Genomic DNA, 7,266 nt, shown 5'->3' with positions numbered 1-7,266 from the left:
CACTGTTAAACTGGATAAGCAATAATATTCCCACAGTGTAATTAATATCACTGTGCACTCGTACGCCTCCCACAGCTCGCATAGCTAACAACCATTCTTGTGACGACGACTGTAGGCGCCGTGGTTACCTGTCAAATATCTCCTCCGTTGTATTTCACACTCGTGTCGGTACACAATTAAAAGAGTCGCCGTCGCCTAATAACTGAATTTATGAGCGCTTCACGCCTCTCAGGGATGATCAAGGTCACATCGGCGTGGCATTCATTGCTCTCGTTTCTGCCGCATTAACCCGCAGGATTAATTATGTGTTACGTGGAATAATCAGGCTGCAAAAACAATTGTGAAAGCAGAGAATATGGGATTGCTGGGGTGTTGTGGTGTACAGTACGAGGAGAGATACGGCGAGTAAAGATGGAGGACATTTTAGCTAAATGGAGAGCAATGCTCGTAGATTGATGAAATGAGCATAAGTGTTAGACTGCTCTCCCCCAAGGCCGAATTCACATTATGAATGGTGAGGAGCACCGTACTTTTCCTCTCTGTTTAATTTCTTGATGATTTTCAGTTTAATAAAACACAGGGAAGAGCAGTGGTACGGAACAAAATGCATCTCTGCACACAGACAAGGCAATGACCTGAGAAAATATAACTTTTCAATTGAGTTACGTTTCTGCAGCAGCACTGCGGTTACGTATATGGCGGCTGAGTTATGAGGGGAATGAAAATAAAATGATGATAAACACTTCAGTCTGTAGTCGACTACAGCAAATCACGCTTAATGGGCTTGTATTGTATGTACAGACATTGTAATGTGTACGTGTCAGTGCATGTTATGGTGTTTTTTCCTTCACTTATTAGCAATAGTACAAGAAACAAAATTATAAATATTAGGTAATAAAAATTCAGTGCGTCAACAGGGTGGTGAAAAGCGGCATTGGGAAATTCATGAGAAAATACACTTAGGACATTTGTGTTTGGTCGATTATTTGTTGTAACAATGCTTCTTGGCAATGAATCTTATACAGTTGAAAAGCCTGCTTATTTAACCAAATAAATACAATCTGTGGCTTAAAATATTGTGTGTGTATGGTTCTTCCACATGCTACCGAGGCCCCAGTTTGTTAAATTCTTAAATTGCCAATTTCTCTTGTTTCTTCAGGCTTCAATCATCCAATCCGATAAATGACACCAAACAAGAGTCGATGGCAGAATAAGCTGTTTGGCATTATAGCAGAGGAGATTTGGCACGTTTTTCATGAGCTCAAAGCTCAGGGATAGTTGTTCAGTTCTAAACAAAACATTTACCAAACATTAAAGAAGTTTTCCTAACCCTTCATGGGCTAATCTTGTGCCAACTAAAGCTCAAACAGGTTATTGTCAAATCATCAATCAGATTTGTTAACAGTGAATTGTAAATGTGCCGCAAAGGCACAGACAAATGTTGTATCAGATCAGATAATGCTTTTGTCAGCACATTCATTTTGTTGGCGTCGACAAAGAATCTAACCAAAGAAGAAATAAAGTTTGTTTGAGATAAAATGGTTGTTGTCCCTCGATTTGTCTGTGAGAGCCCAGACACCAAATATCAACTCTGTACATAATCTTGCTGTATTCAGTCATATAACAATTTATTACATTTAGAGTCGGTTGAGCAAAACAGCACAAACTGTGTTTCACATTACAGTTAAATGTTCAAATGGGAGGTACACTGCAGTTTGATGAATACAATGTGCTAATATCTCTTTTTAAAAAGCAAATATCACAAAACAAGTGCATATTTTGCAATGCAAATAAGCTGCAGTTCAAACATTTATAACCTTTAAAGGTCTTTAGTGGATAATCAGCAGCGCCTTTGTGCTTTCTACCCCCTTCAAATTCACATTGCATAACTGTAAGCATTTTCTAAACGACTGTTTACTATAAAATGTCCCCCAGCAACAATTTAAATAAATAGGGGAATGAAACTGAAGTGAGTGAAAAATGATTGAGAAACAAGAAGAAGCAGAAGCTGAACATAGTCAATGTGGTATTATATTTGCAGGAAAAATAAATAAATCATCCTACAGGAAAACCTGATTGCAGCACAAATGTAGCGACTCCCTCTTCCCAATTCCCAAGAAACGACCAGCAACACATTTAACCATTTTAAAGGCTCATTAAAACAAGTACAAAATGTTTGCTGGCAATGTGGCTGTGAGAGGTTCAATGGGAGTCCACCACAGCTGGTGTGGATCAGGCCTCTTATACTGGAACTTCCTGTGCAGGACCAATCAGCTCCCAGGATCCACTTTGACACTCCCACACATGTCATTCAATCAAACACCTGCACACCTACAACTCATCACACACTCACAGGCAGACACACAAACAAGCTGCAGCGTATCTGAATATCTTAACTGGATTCAGCAGAATCTACACCATACGTTAGCTAAATGAGTGGGTGCAACTACCACAAGGTAACAAAATGGCGACCACCATGAGGTGAAAACATTACAAAGGACAAACTCAAGTCTACGCTTCGACCACAAACAAGTTACTGAAATGCAACAAACTTTGTTTGGGAGTTGGGGGGAGGAAGTCTCCACATTCTTGTTCGGATCAGTAATTATTCCAACGATGACGATCATTTTATTAAATCTGGAAAAAAATAAACTTTTCACTTCACAATAAAACTCTTAAGATGTAGCTGTTAGATCTTGGTTAAACAGCATGCTGCCTGCTTATTGGCTCTCTAAGGTTGATGAGGTACCAAGATTTCATATTTGGACCCCAACACTACTGTATGATACCAGCCCGAAGTTTGCTCGAGTCCACAAAAGTACTGAAGTCCGATTCCCCAGATCGAAGTATCTGTAGGTCTGAGTGTGATCTCACCTTGCTAAGCATAACAGCATCGCAGGGGCTTATGACACTTTGACAGACAAGTGTAGATGAAATCCAGTCACACTTTTGTACAGTCGAGATTTTCCTGGAGGACTGTACACGCCGAGACTTGAAGCACGGTTTCCTGTCATCTTATGCGGGGGACTATTGAGGATTGCATATACCTCCTTTCACCTCACAACTCAAAATATTCCTCTGTATACCTTGACAGCCTCGGAAAATATTGGTTTCGAGGAAGTCTTTGAGTGATTCCAAAAATACTGTGTGCCTGCGTACAACAACAGCTGGGGTGTTGAATCAGTTGCCTCCGAGGAGTGTGGCGGTGGTGGCTGCACGAGCTCATGATCTGATAAGATGGACCGCATGCCATGTTTCTGCCAGATATTGGAACACATCTCCTCCTTGGGTAATGGAGCACCTGAGCAGGCACAAGTTAAAATGCAAATCATGCTGCACTGCCACATAAAGCACATAAAGATCCCCAAGAGGTATGTATACACGTGTGATACTATCATACGTTTTGCTGCATGTACTTTTTTTTTACATTGTTACTGTTTAACAATCTTACCATTAAATAGGCTGGAGGCATCAATCTTCTGATCTGCCTCTGTTTTTTCAACTTTTCCCACAAGTGTTTCCACCGCCTCGACTTGCCTCGCCTCGGCACAGCACAGTTAAGTTGCCTTTTCTACGAGCATAGCACCTGGTACCAGGTACTTTTTCCGTACCGGCTCTGGTGAGATTCCATGCGAGGCTCTATCTCCAACACTCTCCAGGGAAATGTCTAAAATCTCAGTATTTAACAGAGGAGTCTGGTGTATTTAGCGACAGCACCGCTGATCACAAACCCTGCCCTTGTATTTCAGTCCAGTGACTGTGTCAGACGGAGTCTGTGCTCCGGTCGTGGAGGAAGTACTGAACAAATAGTTTTAATTAAGTGATTCTACTGATCCAGTTACACTGAAAACAACTGCTTTACAAGTCACTAGTCACTCGTTTGTGTGTAAAATGAAGTCACGGCAGGTTCGTGCAGCTGTGCAGTGATGACACTGCCCAACGTTAAGTAGGTGCTATTTTGTATAGGGTCTAAACACTCAGTTTATCACTTTATTACTTGTCTAAAACTGATGCAACAGACCTGCAATAAATACACATCCACAAAGATTATATTATTCAGGCTTAAGGTGAAATGCAAAAGTGATGTTGACTGAAATGCTTAATTATTCTCAAGTCTCTCTCTCAATTGAGATACATTTTTATCAACTTTGCAACTGATGAATGAAGTGGCGGTAAATTCCTGCACGGATTAGAAAAACAAAGATCTGTTGCCATAAAGTTAACTTCCAAACCTCCTTGTGAGAGATGCTGATTAGTGTCAGAAAATGTTTTTCACTGTCATTCCCCTTTGTTTATCAGTCAAAATGAAAAGATTCTCACCTTGAGGTGTTCTCACCTCGAGGACGTCTTCACTCTGCATTTTCTCCGGTGGCACCAAAGCCTTGCACTTTGTCTCCTACTTCTGCCACTCACTACAGCATATTAGTGCTCTCATGAGCAACAATCATGTGCCCTTGGATGGAAGAAACTCTTAAATGTTTTTGTATTTGATTATAAGAGAAACATGCACAATACGTAAAAAACCTCTTGGACTTTTTGTTATCGAATCACACCTACACATACACAACAATTTTTGTTTCCTGTTCTTGACAAAATGAATGAATTAAACATATTCTGCATCGGTACATTTATACATGAATAATGGCTCAGGAAATGACTCCATTTGTTAATGGAATACACCTCTTTGAAGGTATTCAAAATGTTTGTTTCCCTGATTCGCGTTTCTCGATTAATCATTGTTCACGATGAGACGAAAATGTTCCCTCTCCTCAATGATTCTGTGTAATTATTTATTAACACTTAATTGCGTGTGCTCAGCTCAACTGGGAGACACATTGTGTACACATCTATCATATGAATAAAGAGTGTAATAAAACTTTTTTTTTTTTTTTTTAAATAAATGCCCTGTTACCATTTTACTGATGTGTTTAATCTCTGAATCCTACGTCACATTAAACAGCCTGTTGCTACTTTTGTGAGTGAGTGGATTTTTCAATATCGATTCGTCAGTGGGTTGAACCCGTTCACTTGGATTACTAGTTGCACCTTTAACATCACGGAAAGCAAACTAAAAGGATTGTTTGTCGTCAAAGAAATCCACCTCACTGGGTCAAAACCTGTAAAACCTGAAAACACGCCTGCTCTGGTCATGTGAGCTGGTGCCACTGGAAACAACACCCCGCTCATAACAGTGTTTCTGTGAAAGTGTGAAGGTGAGTGTTCGCTGCACTCCTCGAAGGAACCCAACAAAGAGAAGAGATTCACTCCGACAGAAGGGCGATTCGAGAGCAGAGGGTAAGACCATTAGATGCCTTCTTTACTCTTAATGGCCGTCTCTAACTTCCTTTTTCGAGTCGCCTCCGTGGTGGAGGAGGGTGATGGAATTTCATTACTTATGATTGAAAACCAATGGAGTTTTTAAAAGCAGAATGAGATGGAAAGGTGCACTCAAAATGCCTGTATACCCTCCAGATGCCAGCAATTTAATTTACTGTCAGCAGTAATAAATGGGGAGCCACCGGATGGCAAAGATAAGATGTTATTTCACCATCAGGGTTATCACTTAATATCTGATAATGTCTGTGGGGAGTGATTCTATTTGGCAGTTAAAACAGGGGGGGACTCAGAAGAAATGATCATCGGTGTGGAAGAATTGTTAATCTGTCAAAATCAATGTGACTTCACTCAATATTGGCTTCATAAAAGGATTTAAGTTTAGAGCGCAGTGTTAATGATTCACACTTGTGGATAAACTATTTCACGTGAATGAAACTGAAGAGTTCTGATATTTAATGGGTCACTGTTTTAAAAAAGAACAGACACATTAAATTGAAGTTTGCCGTGGCCTGTCGAGCGAAATTGATTTCACATTTAGATAGATTGTGTGTCCCCTTTGTGTATTACTGCATGTTTGTCGTCAACATGAGGGAAAGGCATCTTTGCATTTTAAGGCCGTGTTGAAGGCAGGAATGTTGCCTGGGTAGTTATTACCATTCCAAAAACCAAAGTAAGATGCAGGCCATAATAAAACACACCCTACTCAGTGACGTGAACAAAGGCTGGGTTACTTACAACTTGATGACACTGGATACAGTGTGTTGTCATGGTACAACCCTTTGACATACGTGTCGTTCACTTCACAGATCTTAAAGTTAAAGAAAAATGGGGAAAGACGAGAGTGAGGATTGGAGCGAGGAGTATCCCGACACGAAGCAAACTCAGCCCCCGAGCTATGCGGATTCACAGAAACACGAGAAGAAAAAATCCGGGAGCAGCTGTCCCACTTGCTGCATCAAGACGAGGAACTGCCTGATGAGCGCAGAGTGTGGCAGAGCTCTGCAGATCTCCAGTGTTGTGGCCATGTGCGGCATGTGCCTCCGCATGTTTGTGTGTAAGTTACCACCACAATAATAGTCCAACTACCTGTTCTCTGCAATTAAAAATGTTTGCCCAATGGACAAAAACACTTATTTTCTTCATAAAATGGTTGAACATGACTAACACTTGAACTATCAGTTGCTATTTTAGGTGTTGCTTTGTTCATTTTCGTTCTGTTTTCATTTGCAGAGCTTAACCTTGGACATCAGGAGCAGCCTCTCAACATAACTGCGGCTTTGTTTATTCCCGGCATCCTCCTACATGCTCCGTGAATCATGCCATATGGTTTTCTTTCTTCTTCTCTGAGATATTCTCAAACTCACAGTCAATTTCAAAGCTGGAGTTATTTTTTTTTTGTATTCCCTGTCCACGAGTTACAGTAATTAATGTATGAGACAATTAAGCTGTTTCTATAAAAAATGACCAACTGGGAAGGGAACATACTGTACATTTGCACATTAGTATGTATGTTTGTGTGAGTGAATGAGTGCAAGAATACAACTTTAATCTGCTCATCCTTGTCGAATGTTCATTTGGATACTTATATCTGATTGTTTGCCTCCTATACTATTCGTTAGTAAACAGTATTTGTTGTAATGTATTTTTAGTTGAGAGATTTTTAGTGGTGTTAAACAGTTCATATTTAACGATCAACATCATTATCACAATAAAAGCTGAAAAGTGAACGATAGCATGTGTGGAGAGTTATGTGAAAGCAGGAAGCAGAAACAGAAACCCAGTGTGGAGCAGACAAAGGTGCACTCACTTCACTCTGACTATAGGAATAGAGACGTGGTTCATTAAAATGCTCTGATGAGCGTGATGCAACTATATGAAATCCTCATCGACGCATCTGGAAAACGTATGTGTTGCACATAACGAGGGATG

General features: G+C 40.3%; 1 long non-coding RNA gene across 1 annotated transcript; it reads left to right on the top strand.

The window, feature by feature from the left end:
* The first annotated feature begins 5,201 nt into the window (after window positions 1-5,201).
* On the top strand, window positions 5,202-6,998 carry LOC310939300. The gene is made up of 3 exons (XR_014593046.1): window positions 5,202-5,295; window positions 6,144-6,391; window positions 6,568-6,998. It is a non-coding gene; the product is annotated as an uncharacterized lncRNA (long non-coding RNA).
* Window positions 6,999-7,266: the final 268 nt, after the last annotated feature.

This window comes from Microchirus variegatus, assembly GCF_963457635.1.
Source record: "Microchirus variegatus genome assembly, chromosome: 17".
NCBI lineage: Eukaryota > Metazoa > Chordata > Actinopteri > Pleuronectiformes > Soleidae > Microchirus > Microchirus variegatus.
Note: the sequence above shows the minus strand (reverse complement) of the source record. Positions and strands in the feature narration are given on the sequence as shown.